Source organism: Manis pentadactyla, chromosome 18 (genome assembly GCF_030020395.1).
Source record: "Manis pentadactyla isolate mManPen7 chromosome 18, mManPen7.hap1, whole genome shotgun sequence".
Taxonomy (NCBI): Eukaryota; Metazoa; Chordata; class Mammalia; order Pholidota; family Manidae; genus Manis; species Manis pentadactyla.
In genome coordinates, this window is record NC_080036.1 from 30,558,222 (window position 1) to 30,574,768 (window position 16,547).

General features: G+C 58.6%; 1 protein-coding gene across 3 annotated transcripts in view; it reads right to left on the reverse strand.

Moving 5' to 3' along the window:
- Positions 1-16,547, reverse strand: part of CEMIP (cell migration inducing hyaluronidase 1) — a 261,072-nt gene that overhangs the window by 202,470 nt on the left and 42,055 nt on the right. The window contains exon 2 of one of the 3 annotated variants that reach the window (XM_036916121.2): positions 1,317-2,577. The exons of 1 other annotated variant lie outside the window; for it this stretch is intronic. The gene's annotated coding sequence lies outside the window, so the exon portion shown is untranslated. Of the gene's footprint in view, positions 1-464; positions 2,578-16,547 lie in introns of all 3 variants that reach the window. One more of the 3 variants, XM_036916122.2, reaches the window with a different exon arrangement.

The window sequence follows — 16,547 nt, forward strand, 5'->3', positions numbered from 1 at the left end:
CTGTCATTGGCTGTGTCCTGCCCTGGCAGGTAGAATTTCATCCTCGGCGGTTCCCATCCCCTCCCTTCTAGAATGAGGCTTTTTTGTTAAGAAACGGAGAAAAACAAAAATACTCCCACTGAACATGAGCTGGGAATTAGATGTCACCAGCTTGCTGTGTGATCTCAGCTGACTTGTTAACCTCTCTGGGCCTCAGTTTCCTGACATGAAAAGTGAGGACGTGGACTGGCTGATTTCTAATCTTCACTGCACCTTTATCAGTCTATCCTTCTAAAACAAGTCTTGTTGACAATATGGAGACCCTAATACGAAGCCTGTGTTACAAGCCCTCTTCATGTTACCAATCCAAGAGGAAGGTGGGACAGAGAGCACTAACTGTCCCCTAATATCCATTTCCCCTCCTTACTCAGTTAAAGAGCCCCAGGTTTTCATCTGGCTGCATGGTCACCTAAAACAAAGGCTACCTTCTCCCGTCTCTCTGATGTTAACCGTGGCCTTGGAATTAAGTTCTGGCCCACACAGCAGCAGGGGATTGTGTAAATTCCAGGAAATGTCCTTCAGGAATGGCAGGAAGACTTTCTTCCTTCCCTCCTCCTTCCTGCTGGCTGGGAGATGAATGTGATGGCTGGATCTTCAGCAGTTACCTTTGGCCGTGTAGTGGGAGCCACTCACTAGCAGTGGCAGAGTAAACAGAGTAAAAAGGAGCAAAGCTCCACCCCTCAGGGAGCTGCACAGTCCTAGACTGTGGATTTATTTTCAGGAAAGATAATTAAATTTCAGTTTTCTTACACTTCTATTTTGCTAAAGCCACTTAGTTTTTTCCTTAACTCATACAGAAGGTGAATATGAGAATCTGTCTAGATAAAACCCCAAGATGGGGACTTTTTTGAAAAAAAGATGCCAGATTCCCCTTTCAGAAAAGCATGCACTTGGAGAAACGTCTTAGTCTGCAAATCCCGTGTGGCACAGATTGATTTAAGAGGGACTGGGGAGAGGCCAGCTCCTCCCCTGAGCAGGATGGTGGTTGTGTCCAGATCCTTCCATGCTGAGAAAAGGGCCCAAATCTATTCACCCAGCATGGCCTCCTCCCTTGAGCTAGCTCAGGGACAAACCTGGTCACCCCTGACCTCTCAGCTCCAGGCCGTGCACTTTGTGCAGCTTGGTGGGCTGGGGCAGGCCTGAGGGTCTGAAGCGGAGCACATGGACCCTTGGCCTGGTCCCCAACACAGGTGCTCTGGGGGGGGGCCAGAAACGGGACTCAGAATCAATGCCCCTGGTGTGCTCTTGGCGGGCACCCTGCCCGGCCCAGGCCTGACCTGCAGAGAACAACAGGGCCCATTCTATCTGCCTCGGCTGACTGCCGGAGTCATGCATGGCGGCATCTGGGGTGCAGCCTTTCCCAGGGCCCCCAGCCAACGCACGTCTGCTCTCATGCTCTTTGCGATAAAGGGGAGGACGGACAGGAGGTCCTCAGGGCGAGCTGGAGCCCTGCTTGCAAGTGCCCATCAGTTTAGGAAAACCAGCAATGGTTTGCCAACTGCTGCCAAGAAGCCCCAGATCTCTGGCGGGAGCTGGACCTTGGGCCGCAAGCTTGGTAAAGGAATGTGACGGACACCGAGGTCTGGGGGACGGGGTGTGGGAGGCCATCTGGGTGCAGGTGCCCCTCCTGCCCCGGCTGCTGGCGGCCATCCCTCAGGAAGGGCCTCGGACCCCCAAGCGCAGAGCAGAGGTCGGCCGGCAGGGACTTCGTAGCCCCGACTCCTGCCGATGTTACCACAGGTCATTTCAAAGCTGAACACAATCGCCTTCTGAGTGAATGTAAAAACGATTCCACTGGGAGGGGACTGTTCAAAACCTCTCTTTTCTAACACTGTAGGGACTTCGGCGAATCCCAGAACAGCCCCGTCTGAGCCACTGGGGGCAGAAGGAGCCTGCGGTCCAGGTAGGTGGGCACCGCATCCCGGGGCAGTCTGTGTGCTGTGTCGTCCAAGAGTGGCTTCCAGACCCGGAGCACAGAATCCCCGAGAAACGTTCTGTTGAAAGCTTCCCAAATTTCACTCGGGGATTCTCCACCAGGGAGGACAGTTTACTCAGCCATGAAGAGCATTCCTGCAACAGGAGATGGACTCGGCTTCTCTGGCTGGAAAGAAGGCCTGAGAAACGCATGCTGGGTAACACGGCTGGGGGTCCCCGGGACATGCTGGCCAGCGCCCTTGAGTCCCAGTGGCCCTGAGCTGGCTGGTTTCTCAAAGGGTGCAGTCACTCCACCAGCAGAGCCCTCACGTGCGCAAGAGGACTGTGCTCGTGCTTTCTGGAGGGCCGGCTGGGCAGGACACTCCACAGGTCTTCCCCAAACAAGCTGTGGCCCTCCAGGAGCTCAGAAGCCCCCCAGGCCAGCTGCTGCTCTGTCTGTCCGTGCTTGCCAGGCCTCATGAACGAGGTAGGGCAGCAGCAAACGCAGGAACAGGAGGCGTCACCTGCTGTCGTCTATGCCACTTCTTGCTGCTGTCACACCAGCTGCCTGGCTCCTTCTTCAGGCAGACAGGGCACAGCTGCCCTGGGCCCAGGGCTTGTCACCTGCAGAACGAGGGGAGCGGTGTTATCCGAGCCCAGAGAGTCCCCGAGCCCTTGCTCAGACCTCCCCAGAGGGCAGCCCTGTTGCCTGCAGAGGCTGTGGAAGCCAGGACTTCAGGTAGGACCGGGAGCAAAGGAACAGGGAGCCGGAGGGAGGGTCAGTTTAAACCCTGAAGCAAGAGGTGAGAGGGGACCTGCAGGGGACTTGGGGGAGGCAACAGCCCAGGGACAGCCCCCTCGTTCTGTGCAAACCTACATGAGGCTGAGCTCAGCCGCCAACAGACAGCTTGGGCACCAAGAACTCGGGCTCTGCAATCCGAGCCCCACAGCTGCCCTCGGGAAAACTGCCCGGCCACCTGGGCCACGCTTATCTGCAAACTTGAAATCATGCATCCTAAATTCCAAGGCTGTGTGAGGACCAAGTCTCGTTAGATTATATCAGAAAGGGCGCTCACAGCTCTGCACTCGACCGGGGCCAGTGCTCACGTTCCAAGGGCTGCCGGCAGGTGCCACGGACACATGGCAACATGGGTCAAAAGGCCCGGGAGGCAGCATCTGAGAACCGGGTCTGAGTTCTAACTCTGCCTCTCACTAGCTGTGTGACCTCAGACTGGTCATTCAACCTCTCTGTGCCTCAGCTTCTCCTTTTCAAACTGGAAACAGTAATATTGTCCATAACCAGGAGACCATTGTGAGGATCAACTGAGATGAGCTGGCTCTGAAAATATCAGCTCGTCTCTCTCTGGTCTGGACGAGGTCCTGTGGGAGGTACGGAAGGAACCGTATGTGACTCCTGCCCCCACTCAGAGCGTCAAGGGGTAAGGACACAGGGAACCAGAGTCCAAAAGGAAGGAGAGAGATGGCCCCCCTGTCCAGATGTCCCTCCCTGCTCATCAGCGGCATTCAGGGAGACACTGGACTGCAGGCCCATGGAACGGGACACGCCTCGGCACGCGTGTGTGCGTGGAGGCCACTTTGCTGCCCGCTGAGAGGTGGGCAGCTTTGGGAATTCTCTAGGACGTAGTTTGAGTCACTCTTTTACACCACCTGAGGGTTATGAGGCTATTATGGGCTCATTGTGTTCCTCTGAGGTTCACATGTTGAAGTCTTAACTCCCAGGACCTCAGGACCCCCCACAGGACCTTCTGGAAACAGGCCTTTAAAGAGGTTATTAAGGTAAAACAAGGTCATCTAGGTGGCCCTGACCCAATAGGTCTGGTGTCCCTAAAAGAAGAGGGGATCAGGGCACAGACATGCCCAGAGGAGGACCGTGTGAGGATGCAGGACGAGATGGCCACCTACACGCTGAGCAGAGGACCCAGCCCTGCTGATGCCTTGATTCTGGGCTTCCAGCCTCCAGGACTGTGAGAGTGCGAACCTCTGTGTGAGCCGCCCAGTCTGTGGGACTCGCTACGCAGCCCCTGCACCCCGACACAGCAGCCTTGAGGCAGTCAGCCGACCTTTCTGAAGCCACAGTCTCTCATCTGTTCTCACCGTAACAATAAGCAAACACTAGCCGGCCTCTGCCGGGTGCCAGGCACCTGCCCTTTTCATGTACTGACCAATTTACTCTTTCCTAGGTAGGTACTGTTAATATCCCTAGCTCATGGCTGGGGAAACTGAGGCACAGGGTATAACTTGCCCAAGGCACAAGGCTAGCAGGTGGCGAAGCTGAAAGCCTGCCCTCCCCTCCAGAAATTGCATGTCTAGTTCCTAAGGAATAAATGATTTGCAATATAATCTCAAACTACGAGAACGTGGGAGCCAGTAGGAAGAGGAGAGATTATAGCCAGCGCCTCTTGAACCTCACGTGCCCACCCGTCTCCGGAGGGCTTGTGAAAATGCAGATTCTGACTCAGTGGGTGGGCAAAGGGGCCTGGGGTTCCCAGGGAGAAGGGGGCAGACAGGTCAGTCCACACAGCCTCCTGGCCACAGGGAGACACAGGGCGAGTCCCAGCTCTGGGGAAGCCCTGGCGGCCCTGAGCCGTCTCTCGGTGGGGCTGCCATCAGGGGGCCTCCTTGGGTGGGACCTGCAGGGCTGCTCTGCCAGGGACCCCGGGGACAGGGGAGCCCCAGCCTCCTGAGAGAGAGGCACTCCAAGGGCCGTCTGCTCCCATGGGGCGGCCTATCCCCCAGGCCCGTGACGCCTGTGCCTCTGGCATCCGCCCTCCGCCCCTTTGGAAATACACCTGCCCAGGCCTCTCCCATCACTTCAAAGACCAAAAACATTCCACGGACGACCAGGACCTCGCGAAGCCTGGTCTCCCCTCTGGAAACGGTACTTCTCATTTCTCAAGACCCAGCGCCACTGCCCAAGACCCACTGCCAGGCTCACAGAAGGCAGGCGCTGATAGACAGGAGACCCTTCCAGGTGGTCCTCACGGCATGGGAGCCACCAGAGAACCTGTTAAAATACAAACTCTTGTCCACCAGTCAGGGGTGGAGTCGGGGTCTGTGTTCCTATCAGGCTCAGGTGAAGCCGCTGCGCTGGGCGGGGGCCACGTGAGCAGCAAGATCTGGTTCAACCCCTGCCCCCTGTACAGGTGTGCAAAGGGGCCCAGGGTTCTCAGAGAGAAGGGGGCAGACGGGCAAACAGACCTACAGAGCAGGAGCCGTGCATGGGAATCTGAGCCAGTGACTGCTGGGCAGTTCCTGTCTGCTCTAAAGCATCAGACAGGGGTCCCCTTCCCTGACACCCTGCTCGCTTGGGGGGTGGGGAGACGGGGGAAGGCTGGGCGCATCTGCCCCGGCACCTGTTTCACTGGAGGCATTGCCTAGAGCCACAGTTTGGACGGTAAACACATGCCTCAGGTGCCCTTTATCTGTCCCAACAGTCTTATGTTATTTTCCCCAAACACACCCCCTCCAGTACGGGAAATCCCCAAGGAGCCCCTGCAGGGCTGAGGGGGGCAGATGCAGTTTCATGTGATGAGAGAGACTCGCCGTCACTGTCACCGCCCACCCCCGCCAATCACACGAGCAAACTCTGTGAGTCCCAACCCCTCACACCCCCGGGCTGCTGGCTTCCAAGCCTTCAGCAGTTGCAGCGGGGAGCAGGCAGCTTGACACCGTTCTTCCCGCCCCTTAGTCAGCACCCAGGGGCGTCACGCCCCCTGAGCGGGCAGCGTGCTGGGGGTCAAGGAAGGACAGGTCTCGCCCTCACAATGAGCCCCCAGGCCATCGCCCTATGCCACAGGCACCACCATGTAAAGGATGAGCATGATGCCCCCCCCACAACCCAGATATTTCCTCTTCAAAGGGCAGCTCTTAAATACCCACTTGAGGTTGAACTCCGAGCCGAGAACCCCCCCCTCCCAGCTGCCAGCTTCCCCAGAGGCCGTGGTGCACCCTGGGTGTGTGCATTTGCCAAGGGGCTGCTCAGGGAACAGGCCCCTTGGTGTCTGCCCGCTCTGCAGCTTCAGACCCTCCGTCCAGGGCGCTCCAGAAAAACAGTTGTGAACACTAAAGCGGAAACTGGAGTCATCTACACCAGCTGACTGTTTTTAAATTACAACTTTTCTTACCCTTTTAAGTCTTACCCTCAATTGAGGAAGAAAGCGTCTTCCCATTAAAGTGGTTTTTCTCCCCCAGGGTCATGAAGGAAGAGGGGACATCATATCACGGATACAGGGGACATTCTCCCCAGACTCCCAAGCCCGAGGCCGGCCAGCCTCTGCTGCAGCCTGAGGCAGGAAGGGTCCTGGCCTGTCCTGACAACGCCCGGGGAGGTTAGTCTGAAAGGTAACCCAAGTGCCCCTGTGTCCCAGGTGGTAGACAGCCCGGACTGCCTCGGCCTCCCTGTGACAGCCGCTGTCATGTCTGCATGGACAGGGAGAGCCCACGTGCCCCACGGTCAGCCCCCAAGGCACCGGAGAGCTTGTTAGAAATGAGGGGCCCTGGCCGAGGTGGCTGCCCGGCCACCCTCAGCGGGGCACCTGCACATCGGCCTTCCTCGGCTCTGAGACCCCTTCCCACCCAATCTTTCCGTGGCTGCAGGAGTGAGACCTGCTGGTTCTGTGCATCCTTCTGTGGATAACATGAGAGTTCCTGTGGCCAGGATTCTCCCCTGGCCGTGGTTGACTAGCTCACTGCACACCTGTGGGCAATGCATGGCTGTTGACTCTATATGAAGAGCTCCACCCAGTGCTCTGGGCACGACACGGTGGCAGGGCTGCAAGGCTGCAGGAGAGCAGAGCAGAGGATAGAGGCCCAGAGGACGGCTGTGCAGACAGAGGGGCCCAGAGGCAGAGACCGGCTTGCTGCATGCAGACTCGCTCTAAGTGGACAGGATTTTACTGAATGACCTGCCACCTGGAAATAAAGTTGGGTATAACCCTTTCACCCCAAGAACGTTTTGCTGTCAATTTCTTTGGTCACACTGAATCCATAGTGACCTTGCCTGGGGCTGAAACCCATTGGCAAGACACCTTCCCACGTGTCTCCTTGACAGTGTCATTAACATGAGCCCGTAGGGCCTCCGGACCCACGGCCAAGGAGGTAGGCCAAGAGAAGTTCCCCAGAGAGCGAAGGCCCCAGAGCGCGTATGGGAGAGCCCAGAGCCCGGTGGGCGCGTGGCCCACGGGGAGCCCTTTCCGGGCACAAGGGCCGGGTTGCTGGCACCCGCTGCGTCTGGAAGCAGGGCTGGAATGCCATGAGGCCGGGCCTGGCAGCAGTTCAGAGAACTCGGCCTTCCTCTGCTCCTGTTCCCAGGCGCTCACAAACCCAGGAAGGGCAGGGGCAGGGAATGTTTGCACAGCAGATAGACTTTCCCCACTCCTCCCTCTGCCCCGCCAGGCTGCACACTTGATTTCGGTTCAAGTTTGGGCCAGAGCCCTCCTTTGATCTGAGGGGCTTGTCTTTTCCTGGGTTTTTTATTTGTAGAAATCCCTCTGGTTTCCTACGACTTCAAATACACCTCCAGGAAGTGGAGGCAGAGCCTGGGGGGTCCCAGCCCGGGCTCCTTTTACTGCCTGGTGGGGCTCGTTGTGCCTGGTGGCAGTTACCTGCATTCCTCCAGAGGTGTGATTCGCAGCCTCCGCTATGCAAAAGCCTGTAATCTGTGGGGAAAAATGTAGTCTGATAACCTGACAGGGAAGGGCTGCCTGGAAGTCTGGAGTCCTGGGTTCCGGTCCTGGGGGAGCTCAGGCAAGGCTCCCGTGGGCCTCTGCTTTCCCTCTGTCCAGGGAGGCCCAGGGAATGTGCATTTCAGTGCCTACTCAGAACTGGCTCTCGCACCGGCGGCGTGAGAGTAAGACGGTGGACTGCTCAGAGACAGTCACCAACCAGTCCTGAGCTCTGGGGACCCCTGCTTCACCACCAGGGCACCCTGACTGCATAACCACTTTCCCTGAACCTCCACAAATTCACTATGAAAATGTCCGAACATACTGCCAAGTTGCAAGAACCCCACAGCGCACATCAACATACCCGAGACCTGGACGCTACCACTAACATTTTACTGTGTTTGCTTCACCACCTACCAGTGCATCCATCCCTCTGTCCACCCAGAAATAAGCCTTATTTTTTGGGTGCATTTCAGAGTCAGCTGCAGGTGCTGGAGCACTTCCCCCTAAATACTGCAGCATGCCTGCGATCCGCTGGAGCCCAGTATTTGTCCAGGTTTTTCAGTCTTCCGATGTAAACTGTGTATGTCATGAAACACAGGAACCTTCAGTGTACATTTGCCGAGTCTTGACAAATGCACGTGCCTGGTTAGCCCCAGCCCCATCAAGGTGTGGAGCATTTTCATCACTCTAGAAAGTTCCCTGGTGCTCTTCCCCAGCCAATTCCCTCTTGCAAGAGGCAACCACTATTCTAGCTGAAAAATCTCAGAACTGTAGATCATTTTGCTTATTCTAGAACTTAGTATAAATGGAACTGTCCAGAAAGCAGCCTTTTGGGGGAGGCCTCTTTTGCTCAGCATGTATTTGAGACCCGCCCATTCTGTGCATCCCTAAATGCTCAGGGGTAGCCTGTCCACTGCATGGACACACCACACCCCATAATCGTTTACTACTGCAGCTCCAGGGAACCCCAAAGGAAATGGGGTTTGGGAGAAAGAGAGGCACGACTTTGCTGACACAACACAGCCGGACAAAGCCATGGGGGCTCCTGCCTCTGAAACCCCCCGAGATGCTCTGGGGTCCTTGGGTCAAGTCCCAGCCCCTGCGCTTAGCAGCTGTGCGTAGCTGGACAAGTCCTGGCGCCTCTCTGCTCCCCGGCTTCCTCATCACAGGATGAGCGCCTCCCTCAGCCCATGGCTTGAGGAATAACGAGGCCTGTGCAGAGGTGGACGGGCCACCTGCACGGGCAGTAAGGCCTCCAAGAGTCACGTGGGGTTTGGCCCTGGGATGCGAGCCTGAAGCCCGCGTTGCCACAGTGCCTCTGAAATTCTGGGAAATTTCCGTAGGTTCTTTTAGAAATAGGAGTGGCTTCATAATGTTTTATGATATTATCCTGTGGGTTTATTTTTCCTCTTCCTGTTTTTCCCCTTTCCTTTCAATGGTTCAGACTACCTCCCTTCGGTGTGTTAGTGAGGTTCCCCTCGGGGGCCCAAGGATGCCGGATCGCCCACCCAGAGGGGGGTTGAGAGATTTGGAAAGGTGATGGACACAAAGTGCTTAGGAGAGCAATGGGCGCGCGGTAAGTGGCCCGTAAAGGTCGCCCTCCACGGCCCACTGGGCTTGCCAAAGGAGCAGAGCAGCAACTGATTCATATCTGCTAAAACCAGCAGAGGTTTCAGGGTTGCTTTCCAGAGAGTGGTGCCCTAAGAAGCCGGGACACCGGGTGTGCAGGTCAGCCCTGGGCCTCCTGCCCCACGATGCTGCTGAAGGTGGGATCACGGGCAGAGACAGCGGAGCACCCAAAGCGTCCCCTGGGCGCTTGCCTGACCGCCCAGGGCTGCAGCCCATGCCTGGTCCTCAGCCAGGAGGCCCGCCCGGCCGCGCAGAGCCCCCACCTCAGGCTCTGGCCTCCTTTGCTGGCCCAGCGTCAGCCCAAGTTGGCTGTGCTCAGCTGGAAAAAGTTATTCCTAGCTTTTCACCCTGAAGTGGGAGAGAATGGCCCTGGCTAAGAGAGGAGCTGGTGCTGCCCGTCCGGGGCAGGCGCCACTGGCTTGCCGAGGGCTGTGGAGGCCAGCATGTGCCCGCCGGGGGTGCGAACCCAGACCTGTCTGTTCAATCCTGCTGTCAAGCCTGGAAGCGGCATTTCCAGCACCCTGGAGCTAGGACGGACCTTCAAACCCTCTGCGTCCACGGCATGCCAGCCTCCCACGGTGAAGACTGGAAGCCGGGTCCCATGCAACCTGCGTGTACCTACGTGCATGGGGGCGCGCGATATGAAATCGCTGATACTCAACCGTTTCGATCTACAGAAATGGCAGTTCTGTATGACCCGACCCGTGTATTTACCCAGCCCCTCTTCCATGCACACCGCTGCCCCTGAGTCTGAGAGGTGGCAGCGGGGGTGCAGAGATGAAGAAGCAGGGCTTGCGCCCAGAGCCGCTGTTGGTGGTCAGACTCTACACTCTATGCGGCCATCAGCTTCCTCTGCGGTCCCTACCCCTCCCAGGAGACCCGGGCCACTCCAGCTGGGTCGGTTACCTTCCCGGGCCTTCAAAGACCCCATGTTCTGCGGTTTCCCCATCTCCTCCTTGAGCCAAGGTCTCCACTCTGCGCTCCGGAGCCCCTGTGACCTGCCCTCGCCAGGGTGTGCCTCCTGGGGCCAGGCTTGCTCAGAGGGGCTCCTGACCCTAGGCCGGCCTGCTCGGAGCAGCATTACAGACCAAAGGGGCTGACTACGTCTCTCCAGGCTGCAGTCCCTTCTTGTGGCCTGGCCTCATCCTTATTTTAGGAGACATTCTTGTCCTTTATTAGAGCCAACTCTGTGCTCTTTTCCCCCTATTTTATCAAATTTGCCTCAACATGGTTTCTGTTACTTGCAATCAAAAAGGCCTTAGCTTTTCAGCCCATAAAGGGGCCTGAAGTCTGGCCTTTCTCTCCCAAGGTCTCTTCAGACATAACCCATTTCTCTGCCTGGGCCCCACCTCTCCTCAGTGACTCTCCGAGGTGGCTACAAGCCCATCTCTGGTGGCCAGGACCCCGTGAGGATGGAGGACGTGGCGCGCCTGACTGTCTGCATCCCAGGGCCGGCAGCACGGAGCCAAGCAGACCCCCTGAGGGTGGCGTTTGTGAGTGAGGCCCGGGGAGCCCTTGGCCACACGGCTCTTCAACAGGGAGCGGCTCTTCCGTGTTTACAGTTCAACTCATATGGTTGCAGAAAGAAGCCAAATAAACAGCTTGCAGACACTCAGGGCTGCGCCCGCCTGGTCCTCCTCCCCCTGCAGGCCTGGGCATGAGATGAGCACCCTCTTGGGCAGCTCCTCTCCAGGGCACTGCAACGAGGTGAGAACACCCCTCGGAGTATGCCACGAAGGGAGGGGGGCAAAACCCTTCTTGAATGGAGACAAGATTTGTAAAAGCATGTTTAGTATAAAGGAAGGGGCTGCAGGACAGGCCCACAGGCCGGCTCAGAACGCCTCCCGTGCGTGGGAAGGAACCGCCATCCTCAATACCAAACCGATACCCCTGCCGCTGCTGGTTATCATTCACACCTCACCCATTTCCAAAAAAAAATCATGGAAAGTAGTCATCAAGTACCCGAAGAGCCTGACTCACCTGCCACGCGCCGTGCGCCCGCCATGGGCCAGGCTTCTGCATTCCCTGTGGCCGTCCCAGCCTCTCCTGTGGGTCCACCCCGTCCCACCTTCAGCCCTGGCCCTGGCCGCCCCGGACCACCAGGAGCACCCTCCCCACCCACCCGGCACCCTCCCTCACGCTGCCCCTCTGCCGGGAGGCCCTTCCCCAGCATCCGACCTGGAGGAATCCTCCCGCCCCCAGGGTGGGCTCTCCCTGGAGCCCTCCTTGGCGTCCCAGGAGGGCTCAGTCACTGCGCCCTCCCTCATTCCCACCTCTCCCGGCCCTGCTGTCATTCATACCGGACTCTTGTGCAGGGCTGTGCCTGTGTCCCTGTGTGGGAGCGTGAGTCCCTGAGGCCCATCACTGCCCACAGCGTGGCCTTCACCCTCCTGTCCCTCCCTGGTCAGCAAAGCCCCTCGTGGCAGCCTTCTTGTCACCCTACCGCAGGACCTGCCCCCTTGGAGGGTGGAAAGGAGACCCCAGTGGGAAGGCGCCACCCACTTCCCTTGAGCCCCTCCCCCGGGGCAGGTCCCACCAGAGTCGCCTGCGCCCCCCACCCCTCAGGCACGCTGCCCCGACCGCACACAGCCCCTCTCCAGACCCCGAGCGCGTGCGTTCATTCCCGGTCAGGAACCTTTGTTGCTGTGCCCGCCCCACCAGCAGGGCTCACGAACGCCCAGGGGAGGTGGAGCATGGCCCACACCTAAGTCACGGCACTTTGCGACAGGCCCTGAGCACCGCAGCCACACTGCCTCCCAGAGGCCCTGCCGTCCTGCCTCATCTTCGCTTGCACAGCGACCCCTGCCTGAAGCCCTTCCCGCCTGGGCGTGTATCTCACCTGCTCCGCACACTGCCTTTCAGCCCCTGTGTGGAGACCTTCCCTGAGGACTCGAATTCTGTCTCGCTTCCTGAAGACTCTCTTGGTCTCTCTCCCACTCCATGTAACCAAACATGGTTTTCAACCCAAGAGAACCCCCTCGGGTCTTCCTGATCTGCGCTTCCCTGTCCCTTCCGCACATGCACCCTGAGGCCGGGACGGCCACGGCCCCTCGGGTCACGGGCACAGCCAATAACGCCTGCCGCGTGTGAAGGGGGTGAGCAGGAGGGACACGGCCAGGGTGACTCAGGGGCTTGTTTCCGGGCGGAGAACAGGCTCCCAGCGGGGCCTGGGATGGCCTGGCAGCCGCGGCCATACTCAGTAGGCGGTTGTGTGGGGGCCTCCGGAGACCAGGACAGAAGTGTGGGCTGGAGACACAGTGTGAAGGGGCCGAAGCCATGGGGCGGGGTGTGAGCCTGCCAGGGCCTCACCCACCATGAGGAGGTGGAGGCCGGAGCCCCGGGGGCACAGAGCAGATTCAGCCGGGCTGACCCGGCCCAGGCCACTAGGTCCCGCCTAGGGGGCTGCGTCCAGCTCCGCGGGACTGGCCCTGCCTTGGGAGGCTGGGGAGTGCCCTGGGGAGCACCTTCCTGTGCCTATTCCTTCCGCCAAGGCTCCATCCCTGGGCCAGGGAAGTGGTCAGAGCATTTGCAGTCCCAGCCTGGGGCCCGCAGCACCAGCGGTCCGGGCCCACACCCGCTGCCAGCGAGCCCACCACCCGCTCAGCCACAGCCCCTGCCAGCCACCACACAGCCTCTGCCCCACAGGCTCCAGGCAGCTGATCCTCCCAGGGCTCCCCTCCCCAGGGACATGGAGAGGTGGTGCCCTCGTTCCCTTCTGATGCTCACTGGAGGGGTCACCCCCAGAGAGTCTCCAGAGATGGGGTGATGTGAACAGAACACCATCCCCCCCAGATATGCCAGCCGCTGCCTGGGCCCTGGGGGCTTAGGTCTTAGCATGCCAATCTCTGCCTTCCCCACCAGGCGCTCCCGAGCCAACAGGCCTGCAGGTGCATCACAAGGTGTGGAATAGGCTGTGTGAGGCCACCCCGAGGTGTCAGAGCAGGGGGCCGGGACAGCTGAGGGGCCCCTTTCCCAGGACCCTGGGACTGCAAGTGGCTTCCCTGTAGGGAAGAGGCTGGTGGAGGCCTGGGGACGCAGGCGGGGCAAGAGGGGGCCACGCCTCTCATCTCAGCCCTCCCAGACCATGCAGACCCTACCAGCCTCCTTCCTGGTTTCTTCCCAGGCTTTCTGGTAAATAATCGGCTTTCTGTTTTTTTCTGGGTCATCTCCTTATTAAAGGTCTGAAAGTCGTCCTTGATCAACCTGCCACATTTGGGTGCAGAGCCCTGCAGCCCCTCTTGAGGACAGAGTCCCTGCATCCCCACAGGAGGAGTTTGAGGGGCAGACACACAGGCCGGTTCACCATCTCATGGGAAATCACGGAGGACATCCAGGGAGAGGCACGCACGGCCGCCACTCAGCCTTCACACCTGCTCTTCCAGTCCCTCCCGGCTGGGCGGGTAGGCTGATGGGCCTCTGCTGCAGGGCCGGCCGTCATCCTGTCCCATTGTCCCATCACTGTGTGTCATCCCGAGCAAGCCCAGTGTGGGGAGAAGCTGGCCTCCGACAGGCTCTTCTGAGCACACCGTGGAGGCCCTCTGGGAGTGTCACCAGCCCCTGCCTCCAGTGACCAGGATCATCACCAGCCCCCCATCACCCGGGGCCTGATGAACAGGGCATCGTGTTGGAGAGGAGGGCGCGGAAACGTCGGACGCTGGGGCCCTGTCCTGGGTGAGGGCCCTGGTCGCCACCACTGGCCGCTCACCGCCCCTCACAAGTGGTCCCAAGCCGCCTGCTGCGGATGCCCGAGAACTCGGGCCCCTCCCCCTGGGGGCCTGCAGGTGACGCACGCTGGCCTCACTGAGCACGTTGCTGTTCCCAAGGAGCCCGACGTTCAGTAGTCACTCGCGCGCAAAAGCTACCTAAGAATGTGTATTTAAAAAGTACACACATTCTTGAGCTTTTTCCAGGAGATCTTGATTCTGTGCATCTGGGGTGGGACCCAGAAGCCAATCTTTTTAAAAGCTGTTGGGGCTTCTGGTGAACAGGTGGCCAGTGGGAACCGCCTGCAGCCCCCCAGGCCTTTGCACCAGAACAACAATCACTTGGCTTCGGTATTGTGGCTGAGACGCCGAACCAAGAAACAGGGCTTCAAGCTAAGGCTTAGGAGGTTTCCTTTTCATTTCAGCTGCCTAAGACCTTTCAGACTTCAAGCCGTCACCCAACTCCTTCCCCAGCCTGTGGCACCCACCGCCAGCAGGCGAGCCTTCCCCACTTCCATCTGAGCCTCTAAAAAAGAGCCGAGCTAGTCTCCAAGCTGCTGCCTGTCACCAAGCAGGGCGTCTGCCTGGTGGCCTCCTGAAGTCCGTCCAGGGCAGCACTGTGACGTACCTGGCGCCCCACAGGACATGCTCCTTAAATGCCAGCTTGGGCGTGACTATTGCCGTCCCAGCTGGTTGCAGGAGCCATGAACCTGCCACTCCAAAGAGAAGACGAGTGTAGGCACATCCCGGTGGAACACACGTTCCACTGGCCCAGGTGGCCGCGCACCTGCTCAGAGGCCTCCGACCTACAGCCACAGTCGGTGTGAGGTAAGGTGGGACGCAAAGCAATCCGCCCGCAGGGAAAGCTCAGGCTGGCCCCAAGCCGGTGCCCCCTCAGTCGCTGCTGGTGGGAACGCAAATGGCCCACCGGCGTGGAACAGTGGGTTCCAAAGGGTTAACCACAGAGCTCCCGTAAGACCCAGCAATTCCACTCCGAGGTACGTACCTAAGGGAAATGACAACCCATGTCCACACCAGAACTGCACGTGAATGTTCACAGCAGCATTTCCCTACCAGCCAGAGAGGGAAACAATCCAAATTTTCATCAATTGATGGATAAACAAAACATGACCTGCCCATGTGGTGGGCTTCTGTTAAAGCGCTCACACTACCGCATGGATGAACCCTGGGAACAGGCTCAGTGCGAGAAGCCAGGCACAAAAGGCCACTTACTGTACGATGTCACACAATACACATGACATACATGAATATTGAAATGTCCAGAAGAGGCGAGCCCACAGAGACAGGGAGTAGGTTCAAGGCGGTCAGGGGCTGGGGGAGGCAGAATGGAGGGAGACGGCTAATGGGCAGTGGATCTGCTAAGTGGGGACAGGAAATGTTCTAAAACTAGACGGTGGTGGTCATGATGGCGGCACAACCCTGTCGTTGCACTACATGCCACTGAACGGTCCGTGGTAAAAGCACAAATTTTATGGTATGTAAGCTGAATCTCAATAAAGCCAATAGAAAAGATAACCTAGCCACTGTCACTTGCTGTCCACGTGCCACTGAACAAGTCCCCCGCAGTATCTTCATTTATAAAATGGGGATGACACACCCTAAACTGGAGAGTGTGAATCATGGGGTACACCTGAGCCCTCAACAGACACAGTCACCACCACTAGTGGTATCGTGACGTGATGCCGTGAAGCCAGGCTCCGCCTCCTAGGTCTGTGTGCACCATCACGGTCCCCTCACCAGCTCCGGGAATCACCCTGCTTGTTTACAGGTATGGAGGGAGGCGACGCTCAGCAAGGTGCTTGTGGTCCACACCCAGGAAGCCGCTGAATCAAGATGTCAATCTTGATTTGTCTCATGACAAAGGCTGTCCCTCAATTACTCATTCAACAGCCCAGCACGGGGCCAGGCCCCAGGGAGTCAGTGGTCAAGAGGACAGCCTGTTGCCTGGCCTCCTGACGTTTACACCTGCTGGGGTGGCCAGCGTTTGACCAAACTGTTGCAAAACTACACGATACTGTGGACATAACAGGAGAAGTAAATGCAGGTTGGGAGGGAGGTGGGCAGGGAAGCCTGGGGATGTTCAGAGACCCACAGGACTTGTGGGACCCGCCTGGCGAAGAGGCAGAAGCCAGCTCCTGGCTGGCAGAGTGACCGAGTGAGCCTGTCAATACAGCTCCCACACCCACCATGTGCGTGAGTTTATGGGGTGGGGAAAGGCATGCAGCCCCACCCCAGGAACCCTCCGGGACTAGGGTGGGCAGAACTTCCATAGCTGTCTTTCCCGGTGTCTGTCCTGCCCTCTCGCACCTGGTCTGGCCCAAAGTGCGGGGTCTGCATGGGGACTGGGGGTTTAGATGGATGAGGATGGGGGTGGGATGCACCTGTCCCTTGCTGTCCAGGAGCGCTCTGGGGGTGGCAGGGGGCATGTCCCCCAAGGACAGCGTCAGACTGCGGTGTAGCTGGGGTGGATGGGACAGGGTCTGTCTCGGGGGCTGCACGGTGGAGGCAGGAGCCCAGGCCCTGGAGTGCCTGCTGGGTCCCCTGCAGCTGGAGG